This window comes from Melospiza georgiana, chromosome 6 (genome assembly GCF_028018845.1).
Source record: "Melospiza georgiana isolate bMelGeo1 chromosome 6, bMelGeo1.pri, whole genome shotgun sequence".
Lineage (NCBI taxonomy): Eukaryota > Metazoa > Chordata > Aves > Passeriformes > Passerellidae > Melospiza > Melospiza georgiana.
In genome coordinates this window covers 6,169,090-6,181,100 of record NC_080435.1, presented here as the reverse complement: position 1 = coordinate 6,181,100, position 12,011 = coordinate 6,169,090, and positions in this window count along the sequence as shown.

The window sequence follows — 12,011 nt, the reverse complement described above, 5'->3', positions numbered from 1 at the left end:
CTGGCCTGAGCACGACTCTGCAGCAGCCCTGCCATTGTGCCATCTCCAGCCCCTTAGAGGTGTGAGTGCAGACATTTTCCCTCCTGTCCCCTGAAGTGCTGCTCCGGGGGCTCAGCTGGGCCGATGGGGCCGCTGCTCCCCTCCCGGCACTGACCCCTGGCCTGGGAGCGCCACTGAAACCACGAGTGCTGCACTCGTGACAGTCCCCAGAGAGAGGCAGGTACGTGCTTTGCAGGCTCACAGCACACCTTTGTGTCCCTGCTGTTGGACACAGCCCTGTCAGAGGCTGCAGGTCTGGCCTGGCCCTTCCCGTGAGGCTTCTGGGCCTGCTCCCCCCAGATCCCACCTGCCTTCAGCCCCTGCACCCCCACCTGACACAAGGGCTCCTGCTTCCCAGGAAATCTTAGCTCTTGGAAATTTTCAGATGGGAACAAGAGCCTAGAGTTTGAAACTTTGCAAAATGGGAATCCCACTCCTCAGGGGCCAGCAGTGAGGGGAGGCTGCCTTCCTGCCTTACTGCCCAAGCAAGAGCAGTGTTCAGTGACAGCTGAGCTGCCCCATTGCACTGGCTGTGTCAGACGGGGAGAACATCCTCCATGTTCCCCAGCTGCCAGGAACATGCAGCTGTCTGAAGCTGCTGGCTGGCTCAGGGCAGGAGGCTCTGAGCTCTGCACCTGCCCCCTGTCCTTGCAGTGTACACAGACAATGCCTTGGTCAGTGTTTTCCAAAGGGTTGTTCCAAGCCTTGAGGAGCCAGGCTCCTGCCAGACCCCAGGAGCTGCTGCCTCACTGAGGGGAAATTCCTGCTCCTTCACATTGTCCAGTCTGCCTGCTGGTGGTGTCCACCTCTGCAGAAGGATAACTGTGGAACTTCTCTGTCCTTCCTGACCAGCAAAGCTGTTTAGTCGCCTTGCTTGGGCAGTCAGAAAGGAGGATTCTCCTGAGCTTTTAGCTGAGATTAAACCAGCAGGCTGGAGGGGACCTCACAGGGTTTGTGTGGCTGACTGGCCTGGATACAGGAAGCATTAGCTCACAGCTAAACATCGTGTGTGTGTCTCTGGCTTCCCCAGGGCACCATGGCTCTGCAAACCAATGCAGCAGCTGCCCTGATACAACAAGGGATGGCTCCCTTGGCCAGCGTACTGTTCCACACACAAAAGCTGCACTGAGGTAAAACTTTCTGATAAGTTGCTTTGGCCCTCAGGCCTAATAAATTTATTGCCTAAGGAAGAAATTATTTTAGTTTTGAGACCAAACTGTTCATTCTGGTTAAAAAGAAGAGTCCTAAAGCTGGGGGAAAGAAGGAACAGTTTGATGCAAGCACTGCATAATGTAAAGACAGATCTTGAATCTCATTTTTGCCCACCTTACTTCAAGCAGTAGGAATGACCAGACTTGCTCCTACTGGAGTGTGCTTTGAGCTCCTAAATGGCACACATGCAGATTTGAAGTCTTGTCTGCTTTGTGGTAAGCAAACCTTGCTCACTAAAGTAGTGCCTGTGTGAGAAATAGCCTGTGAAAACTTCCCAGACAGTTTTGGGTTTTTGTGTTTTCTTTTCCTCCTTGTAATCACGGAGAGAGAATCTGTAAATACTGTCCCTTGGTTATCAAGCATAGAACTGCATGTTATTGTAGTAGCTTGTAGTCACAGAGAAATACAATCACCTCTAGAAATTCTAGCACCTCTGATCTCTTGTGCAGCCCCTAACAGGGCGTGGAGGAACCTTTCTGCAAGGAAACCTGGCTGACCAGTAAGTGTTTCCTGGGCAAGGTGCCACATGAGGTGTGACAGAGTTTGTGTGGCCCTTATTCAATAGCTGCCTCTCCGAGATGTCCTCATCTCCAGCTGTGTCAGGAGTTTTGAAACTAACCATCAGTTCCTGTAAGAGCTTTAGAAGATTTTGCAGAGGCCACCCAATATTTAATTACCATCTTGGCCAGGTTGCCCAGAGCCAGCCTACATGAGAGGATACACAAAATGACAGTGAGCAGCAGATGAGAGATGCAGAGCAAGAGGAGCCCTGCTGGAGCCAGCCAGGTGCTGTGATAGGAAGGGAATTTTTCCACGAGTCTCCGTGCATACAAAGAGCCTGTGTCTTTGTTCTCTGCCCTGACACACCTGACCCACATGACAGCTGCTTCAGGACTGTTAAAAAATATTTGTGAGCAGTTGAAGCAAAACATAGGTCCGGAAATTTGAGCTGCTGGGACTCCCCCAGCCAGAAACTCTTCTTTAAATGAAACTATAATGTCCCTCTCATGTAGGCACGGTGGGAGCCCTTCCCTCCCTCAGCTGCATCCCCAGGGGCCCCAAGACTTCTGCCTCTGCCATGGGCTCCGGGCTGCACTGCTGCATTTTTTTATTCAGTGTTGGGTGTTGTTCAGCCAGAGCAGCTGCCCAGAGTGGTTTGTCAGCTCCTTTTGAGATGTCCACAAGAGGGGGGCAGCAATCTCTTAATCTCTCTCTTGGAGTTGCCTTGGACACTGTACTGTCGAAGCAGCAGGGACATGGTGCACTGCTGGAGTTGGTGCTGAGTGTGAGCTGTGAGCCTCTGTGAGCTCCATAAGATGTGAGGTCCTGTTCCCTTCATCCCCATCTATATCATGGTCTAATGTTATGGTCAGTATTATACTCGCCCAGGTCTCAAAGCATCGTATTCACCTGCCAGACGGGGAGAGGTGGTAAAACCTTCAGAAGAACAGAGGATTGACTTAGGGTCTCCCACACCTCTTGTGGGTGTCCTGTGCCCTGGGTTTACTTCCCTTTGGTTTTGTATGGGTTACACAGAGGAAGCCCCAGATACTGGGGTCACCAGTCCAGCCCCAAAAACTTATCAGTGCGACTTTACAAAAAAAACAACCCACGTGGGTGCTTCTCTTTCTTTAGCTATTTGGATCAGTTTCCCAAATTTCTTTTGCTCTACTGCTGTCCCCAACTTACACACTACACTTTGAAAGAAATAAGAGACTTTTTCCCAGTAATCAGAGGACTTCAGGCAGTAGAACCTTCATTAAAACAAAAGCAAGCCAAAACAATCCTTTTACTAGGCTGTCACCAAATTTGGAAGCTGGTAGCTCTGTCTCCCAAGCTTCGCCATACAACCCTTCCCTGCAAATCTGCATTAGAGGATGATGGGGCATTTGTGACACACTTGAGGTGGCTCAGCAGCTCTGGGGAGCTGTGGGGTCATTGCTGGACCATGCAGCTCTGCAGGCGAGCAGACAGGAGCTGCCGGCGAGGATGCATCGCTCTTATTCTAATGTCCTCGCTAGAGGTTTTTGGTGCATGGAGTTTCTGTTAAACCAGTTTGAACTGGTTCTCTCTCATATTTAGAAACTATCCCTGCTTATGCTGTAGAATTACACCCTCTCAACGAATTTTCCGTTCCGTCTCCTCTTAGTATTTTGGGATGGGGGAGCTCTTCTCCCCTTTACCCCAAAGTCTGGGCTAGTCTGATTTAAATGGAAAATGAATTTCCCCAGAAATTGCTTCTTGTTTGCCATGTCTTCAGCTAGCTGATCCATCCACCACTCCTCTGCTGCTCAGCCGTGCAATTTGCATCCTACTTCCATACAGCAGCCAAGGCATTGGCCAGACACAGAATCTGTGCAGAGCACAACCCCTCAGATAGAGGGAAGAGATGGCACAGGGTGTATGTGCCCAATGCCATTCTTCCCATCCCCTTGTATATGCACATTCTCAGCTAGAGAGGCTTTATCTTCTCTCTTTTCTCTTGCATTCCCATCACATTACCACTGTCTTAAGTATTCAAGGCTGTAAAACCCATGCAAATACCCGGCCATCACAAAATGAGTAAGCATCTGGAGGGCTCTGCTTGGAAATAGTCAATGTACCAGACATTGCAATTTAAATATTAAAGCGTTGTGTACTGGGGCAACTTCCACTGTTGGCAAACCCTGGGGCAAGTGGGTGAGGTCCAGAAGGAAGTCCAAGTACCAAGAAAATAGCTTTTTGTTTTCATCAGTGTTTTTTCACCACTAGGCCCCCCTTTCTCCACAAGGCCCTGGATTCAAAGAACTGATCTAAGACCTGACATGCTGTGCCTCACAGCTGGTGTTTCACAATCCACTGCAGCTTCTTCCAGAACATGTTTGTCTCTGTGCACTGGAGGCGAGCTGTGCTCCTTCAGATGGGCAATGGTCTTTATATTGCCAAGTGTCAGGCAGGTCCACGTGGTGGGACAGGCTGCAGGGACATGGTTTCTCTGCTGGGTGAGCTTTCTGCGGGGCTGTCCTGGCCCTCTGTGTGGTGGGAGCCTCCAGCCAAGGGTGCAGGGCAGGGTAGGACCCCTGGGTGAGCAGCAGCCTGCAGAGCTGATGGTAAAACTCGAGTCCAAAGGAGCAGCTCAGCATTACAACTCAGTCTGTCCTACAGCTAGCCCCTGCTGAAGGAGTAGCTCTGCACTCATTTAGCTTTCCTCACATTAGTGCTGCTGGCCCTGAAACATCCTGGAGAAAAGCAATTCACTTTTCAGGAATCTGTTTTCTGCTAGTACAGCTCCTTGAACCAACACCCCAGGGCACCAGCTGAGCACCAGTGCTGGCAGAAGAGAGCCCACAGGAGCATGGCTTGGAGAGCATCTCTGAGGGAAGCTACTCATAAACATCAAACTGTACCCATCGGTCCTGACATCCCCCCATGCCCCATATGCTCTGGCTCTGCAGGGCTGGACTGAGGCTCCAGGAAATTGCATCCAGGTTCTGTCTGTTGTCATGTTGCTCTTGGCCCTCCCCATGGTTCAGAGCTTTCCCCTACACCGTTTGTAGCAAGGCTGGTGTTTGGGCAGGCAGCTTCCCTGCTGTCCTGCTTTGGCCCACAGCGCTGAAGCTGAGGGAGCCCAAGTGCTGCCCTAAACTGCCCTCATCTGCCTTTTCACATGGACCCGCAGCAACCTCATGAAAGGCTCCTGCTTCCCCCATGCCTCCGGGCTTTCTGCAAATTGCCTCATCCAGCTGCTGAGAAAAGGGGGCTTTCCCAGCTTTCTTTTTTCCCCACTACATTCAGGTTTATGTTATGTTGGGCGTGATTAGTTAGCTGTGGGCTGGAAACTCCTCTGACTGTCTTTTCCAAGGAAACCATGAGGGAAGAGCCAGGAAACAGTGGTGGTTTGCATATGAAACTGCAAAAGCTTCTCTCTTGAGCCTGGATTTCTGCAGCAGGAGAGCAGGCTACAAACGCCCAGGAGTGCAGTGTCAAGTAGAACCTGTCTTTGGGAGAAAAGCAACCAGTGATTTTGCATAAGTCACCTGAGACAGCAGGCCAAATATTTCCTGGCAGGGTTGCAGGGTTGTGTGTGTGACCATCAGCAGGTCAGGAGAAAAGCCTTTTTGGTTTTTTTTCAGGAGTGCTGAAGAGCTTGTCAGGTTTCTAGGCTGGAGGGAACCAAGCCCTTTGTCCCTGCTCCCCTTCCTGTGCTCAAGGAAGTTCCTCCTGAAGTTTTTGTGGCTGAGTTGATCGCAAATCTCACAAAACCTGCAGACTGGGCTCTTGAGTCTCCCTTTACTTGCTGTCTTCAGCAGAAGCACAGCAGAAATGCGTAGTGGTTGGCTTCAAACCTTGAGGGGAAACTGAGGATGGCAGAGAGCACAGGATGCTTGTCCTAACCTGGGAGATAACTGTCTTTCCTGACTCTGTCCTCCTAATGCCCTTTCCACTTCGTAGCTCCTAATGAGCTTTCCTTCTGAGATGGCATAATTGATATGTAATTAATGAAATCCAGAACAGTTAATCTCAGTTTGTAATTGGCTTTGGAGTATGCTGTTTCTGTTTCAGAATAGAGAAGAGCTTGTGTGCCCATCTGTTTGCTTTGAGTGCTGCCTCTTCTTACCAAGCTCAGAGCTTGGTCAGACCATGCAAAGATTGTAGGGTAGGAGAAAGGCAAATGTTCTGGATAGGGTCACTTGTCTTCTGTGGAGAGAGGGTCATGTTAAACTGCAATGACTGGGAATCTACCTGGTCCTGTAGCCAGGGCCTCCTCTGCCATCCCTTTCAGCAAGCATATGCACCTTGAGGTGACTGCAGAGATCACTGAAACCTCCTCTGTCACCATCCACTTGCTTCCCCAGTCCTGCAATGGAGATGCCACACCTGGATCAGTGTTTCCTCTCCAGAGCCGTTTCTGGTTCCTGCACATGAACCTGTGGCAAGGGCTGCCAGCTGACAGGCACACTCATTGCAGGGTGTCTTGGCCGCCTCTCCCCCACAGGAACACAACCAGCAAGCAAGCCCCATGCTCTGTGCTGCTCAGCACCCAGTTCCCACTGCAGTCACTGGGCAGACTGGGCTGTGGTCAGGCAGCAGACAGGTAGAACGAGTACCTGAGTCATGACTGGGCTTGTTCAAAGTCTTAACATCCTATTGCTCCTTTGCCCCTCTCCCGTTCACTTTCCCATAAACTCTACCTTTGTTTGACTCTCAGCACACCCTCCTTTCCTGTTTTTCTGTTTTTCCCCCAGAGACTTCTGATATGCATTGCAAGATGTCTGGAACTGCCAGATTGTGTGGCACAATGTAAATATCACAGCATCAGGCCGGAGATAGCATCTTTCTAAGATGCAGAAGTCCCATGTCTCTCTGTATGTTCCTGGACATGGTAAACCTTCTGCACCAGATGTAAGGGTGTCAAAAAAAGGAAGTTATAATAATTTTTCCCAGTTTGAACCACTAAGGGGATTTTTGGCACTGTGCAAACCACTGCAATAGCTGTCTGGGTGGGACACTTGCAAACTTTGCAGAAATCTCCATGGGAACCCTAATGATTGAAAATACACCTGTCTGTAAAAAAAAAAAAAAAAAAAAAAAAAAAGGTGCCTCTGATTTGAAGAAAGCCAACCTCAGTTGAGTAAACAGCAAAATTCAAGATAAGGAAATGTTCACCCCAGTATATCCACACTGGACACACACTCCAGCTCCTATCTGTGGGCAATGTCCAGCAGTCGTGTGAAGATAAAAATGACCTGACTGTTCTCTCATCCAGCTTAACAGTGCTTTTCAGCAAATACGAACCAAAATGTGCTCTCCAGAGTGCCTTTCCTCTTCTTGGAGCAGAAGAAAAAACAACTCCTCCTTAAAATGTTCAGCGCTTGACTAGCCACCTCCTTGTGACCTGACTGCTGCTTATGTGGCACAGGTTTGGGGCTGTCTGCTGAGAGCGTGCTCCGGGTGTCTTGGGTAGAGTTTTGTGAGTCCAAACCTGTTGGGGGGCAGACTCCTTGCCCCAGCTGAAGCAGTTACTAAATCAGCTCTCTGCCCAGTTTTTCCTGGAAAATCAGGAGCCCAGGCTCCTCATTAAGGACACTGTTACAAGGGAAAAGATGATGCATGGTGCATCTTAAAAATGACCACTGGAAGCACTGAGACAAACCTGCTTGGTTCCTAACCAGGTCAATGCTTGTTTGTGCTGCAATTAGAGTGGAATAATACACGTTGTATATGGTACAGTCCAAATTTCTCATAGAGATGAGTGTTGTGGAGCTGGGCAGAGCTCAGGAGCCAGCCCCAGCCTGATTGTAATTGTGAGGCATGGCAGTCCTTTGAAACTGCTTTTAGTGCAGGGCTGGAAAGGGCCTCCTGACTCATGTCCACTTACCTTCTATTTTAGACAACTTTGTCATCTAGTAGTTTTCACAAACAATACGTGTTTGGTATCCCAGGGAAGGGGTTGTCCTTACAGTGTTCCATCTGCTAAACTCTCCAGAACCTCCAGGTTCTGTGATGAAAAAAAATCTGCTTTCTAACCTGTCTTGAATTTTGTCCAGCTCATACCCACCTAATTTTTGTCCAAAATTGCTCTTTTGTTTATAAATCTTCTTTTCTATTCCTAGCATGAGCAGGCTGAGAATTTCATGATGAGGTTATCCAGTGTCTACGTCTCAACTGCTCCTTGCAGTTTGTCCCAAACTGCAGTGTGTACTTGTTAGAGCATTGGACCTCCTGGCTCCATAGTATTAGCAGTGAATCTCACAAAATTAGAGAGATTTCAGAAATTCTTGGGGTGTCTAAAGAAACTAAGAGTGCTGATCACCTCTAGGACAAATTAGAGGGACTACCCTGCTGTGCCAGCATCGCTGTTCCTCTCAGGCAAGGGTTGGTGTCCAAGAGAATTCTGCCAAGGCCAGTGACTCTTTCCAAGTCACTTGTTTGCCAGCCATACTTGGCCAAGGTTTAGACAGAGTGAGAGGAAAGCAAACCTCCATGTTTTCCTGACAAAATATATTTTAACATAGCAAGACCTGTTTGCTCATTTAGTTTAAAAGCCCATCCGTTTTCAACCTCCCCAGACTCTCAGGAACACCCCTCCCCTTTACTCTCCAGTCCCCAAGCCTAAAGCCTTGCAGGTTGTCCCTGCTGAATTGAGACTGCTATTTAAATTAGGGATGGGAACTCCATTGATGCTCTCTGCTTCACAGATACAGAAGAAAGAGATCAGCCCAGCTCTGAGGAGTTTATTAGCTGATGCAAGCATGACCCCATGCCATCTAAACCTCCAGGAAGCAAGTCAGATTGATGCTCTGCTGATAAACATATCAGCAGCTGAGGAGCTGAGCACGGTGCGGCTCCCATAATTACTGACTCTGGTTCAAAGGCTTTTATGCAAAGGAACAATGGGCACCAAAACAGTTTTGTAGCCTGTTATGCACTGCAGTGTTTTGCTGTGAAGGAAAGGCTTGCCCTGTCAGAGAAGCCTGCTTTTGATGTCCCTGTCCTCTTCACAGCACAGAGGTAATTCCTGTTGGTAAGGAGGCTATTGTCCACTTTTTAAGAACAGAAGCCAGGGGTGTACCTGCTGGCTAAGGAGATGAAAAAAAGGTCTTAGTAAAAAGGGAAGTGCCAAGCAAAAAAATGTTCTTCTCATTGCAAATCTGTCCCTATTATCAAAGGATTTCCCTGTCACCAGCAGTGCCTGGGATGGAACTGACAGCTCATTTGTTTTGCCTTTGCTGCCAGCAGTGGAGCACATCTGTGCATGTCATTAAGTAGCGTGCAGAAGACATTTACATTTTTTCCTCATGTCCATTTTTCCTCTTTGCTCACTGAGGTTCTGCCTTTGAAATGAAGTCTGTGTTCAGCATCATCTGGGAAACTGTGGGATGTGAGATGCTGCCCAGCCAGGCCCTGCCATTCCATGGGGCTCTCAGAGCTGCTCTCACCTACGTCAGAACCAGCTTCTTCTTGTGCAACTCTGCAGCCAGCCATGGTTATTATGACTGGGCAGCTTCCTTATACCCAGAGCAGTATTTACTTTGCAGAGGAATGCTTTGTGTAAAGCATTCATGCCCTACTCACTCAGCAGTGCTGAGGCAGGACCCTCTGTGCAGCACCTCACATATGGAGTGAGTCCCTCCAAGGTGCTTTCCAGCCTTTGTGAAAGGCAGGCCTTTTTCCAGTTCCCTGGGTTTCTTAGAACTCTGACCCTTGTACACAAAACTAGATTATCCCTTACAATCTTCCATCTCTTTTCTGGGATGTGGTTTATTTTAATTCAGTTGCTTTTCTTCCTGCTCATTTTTCCTTCTTGACCCAGAACAGCAAAGCAGTGTATTTACACAGCAGCCAGAGCTACAGAAAGTGCATCCATGCTATTGCAGAAGAGCAGAATTCTGTCCTAGATGATGGATTGCTTGGAGGGCAAGAGAAGAAATAAAAGGGCAGTGATCCTCATGGAGCTATCCCGGCAGGCTCCTGACACCTGTACTTTTCCAGCCTCATTTCATAGCGTGATAGGTGTGATGTGAAATGCTCTGCTTCCTGACCAGCCAGAGAGGTTTTGCTGCAAGTCATGATGGAAGTGCAATTTTAAACCACCAGGCTTCTTTTGCTCTCCTGCAAATGCTTGCTGGGATCTCTGGAGGTATAGGCAGGCTGGTAGGCCAGGGTCACCTGAGTGTTTATCTACAGTCAGGGTCTCTGAGGTTGGCACAGACTTCAGCTGTAAGGAAGCCTGCAGCCAGCATCCAGGAGTGTGGATAACAAAAACATGAGCTGAATAACAAAAACATGAATTAGTTACTAACAGTAACATAGTACCTACTTCATATTGTGTATATTCACTTTTCTTCCAAGTGCTGCAGCTTGCTGGAACTGGATTTCTTCTCTGGGGCATATATTCATACTGCTTTGGAATATTTCTGGCAAATATTCCAATGCAGATTTTTGTTATGAGCTGCACTGAACCCCAGGATTTCTGTAGGACAGAAAACTTCCCCTCTAGGAAGCCATGAATCCTTTCATTCATGAATGAAAGAGGCAGCATGGTGTGCTCACCTCAGAGAGATCTCTTTTCCCACAGATACAAGGGATCTTGAAAGAGATACCCTTCCAGCGAGGGCTCTGATGGTATCAGAGCTGCAAGGGCTGAAGGTGCAACTTGTTTCTTTTCAGCAGGAAGCCAAAAATCCAGAAGATGACCAAATCAGGAATGGTCAGTGTGGTTGGCTTTTTTCCAGGGTTCATTGTTGAGAACAGGCCTGTGATCCAGCAGCCCTGGTTGCATTGCAATGGGTTATCACCAAAATGGGACTGTTCCATACACAAATCTATGGGAAAAAAATACTTGATCAAAATGTGAAAATGTTGATTAGATAATTCCTGGCCAGTACCAGCCTGTAACCCTTTTATCAGTCATGCTGTGTGAGATGAAAAGACAGGTATGCAGAGTACATGAGGCTGTGTAGTAGTTGGTGCTTGCTCCCTGCCAGGAGAGTTTCCCAAGAGTAGAATGACCAAAGGCAACAGCTGAGGACTCCAGTCAAAGGAGATGTCTGGAAGAACCTTGCAGGGGGAAGCGATCTTGCAGTGAGTCACCCTCGGCTCAGGTCTGATATCCCTGCCCAAAGAGGCAAAGGTAATTGCCTCTGATTAATGCTGGCAAACTTCTGTGAACTCCAATGAGGATATGAAAGGACTGACATGCCTCTTTGAGATGGGGTAAGATAGAGTACAGCCAAGTGTGGGAAGAAAATTAAGCTGAGATGTAGTTTTTAATTACCAATAAAGCCATGCTCTAGAATAGAGGGTTGAGAGCAGGACTCGGTCTCTTCCTACTCTTTTGTGATCCTTGATGTATAGAAAGGAGTTTAGGGAAGAGCAACCCAGGATTGCTGTGGAGTCCCATTTGTAGCATTTAAATGCTTGTGCTGCCCCCTCACCCTTTCTTGCTCAGAGGCTGTAATTATTTAGACAACAGAGGCAGCCAGAGATTTCCAGTGGATTCCAATAAAACATGGAAGGGCAGCATCAGTGAAGTCAGCACTGATATTTAGCAGAGGAAACACTACATCTTTACTGGCTATTTATGTGGATGAGGCAGGAAGAAGGCTGCCCCCAGAGTGTGCTGTTTCCTCTTGATGAACACCCCAGGTGCTCAGCAGCCCCACTCTGGTCTCACCTCTGCAGGAGGGAGAGGGGAATGGTCCAAGCCATGCTTGACAGCAAGTGGCAGCACAAGGCTTTCATGCCCCTTGGGTGCATCTGTCTGCAGCTCAGTCAGGAGGTGTGGTGGGAGCTGGAGGTGCTGAGCTCACGTTGTCCAGCCACGTTGAGTGTCGTGACAGCAGCACGGACTTCAGTGTGGCCTTGGACATGACCGCCCGGGCACCAGCTGTGGGATCTCAGCACCTCAGGACGGAGGTGCAGAGTGGCCGAGACCACCCTTGGGGGGCTCGGGAGTCCTGGAACGTTGCCAGAAGTGTCTGGTGGCTGGACTTTGATCCTACACAGGAGACGACACCTGTATGAGGATGGGAGGATTTCACTGGGGTGAATGGTGAAGGGATAAGTTAATTAGAGTGTAAAACACAGGGTTTAGGATTTCTGTACAGGGGGGTCTAAAGAAGTAAGATGGAGGAATTGGGGCATGTCCTGTTCTTCTTCTTCTTCTTGGCCTCCATCTTCTGTGGTGATGGTGGCACTTTGGGATTGGTTATTACTAAAAGTGCACTGGTTAATAAGGGTAGAAGGTATTGGGGAAAAATTATAAATATTGTATACGT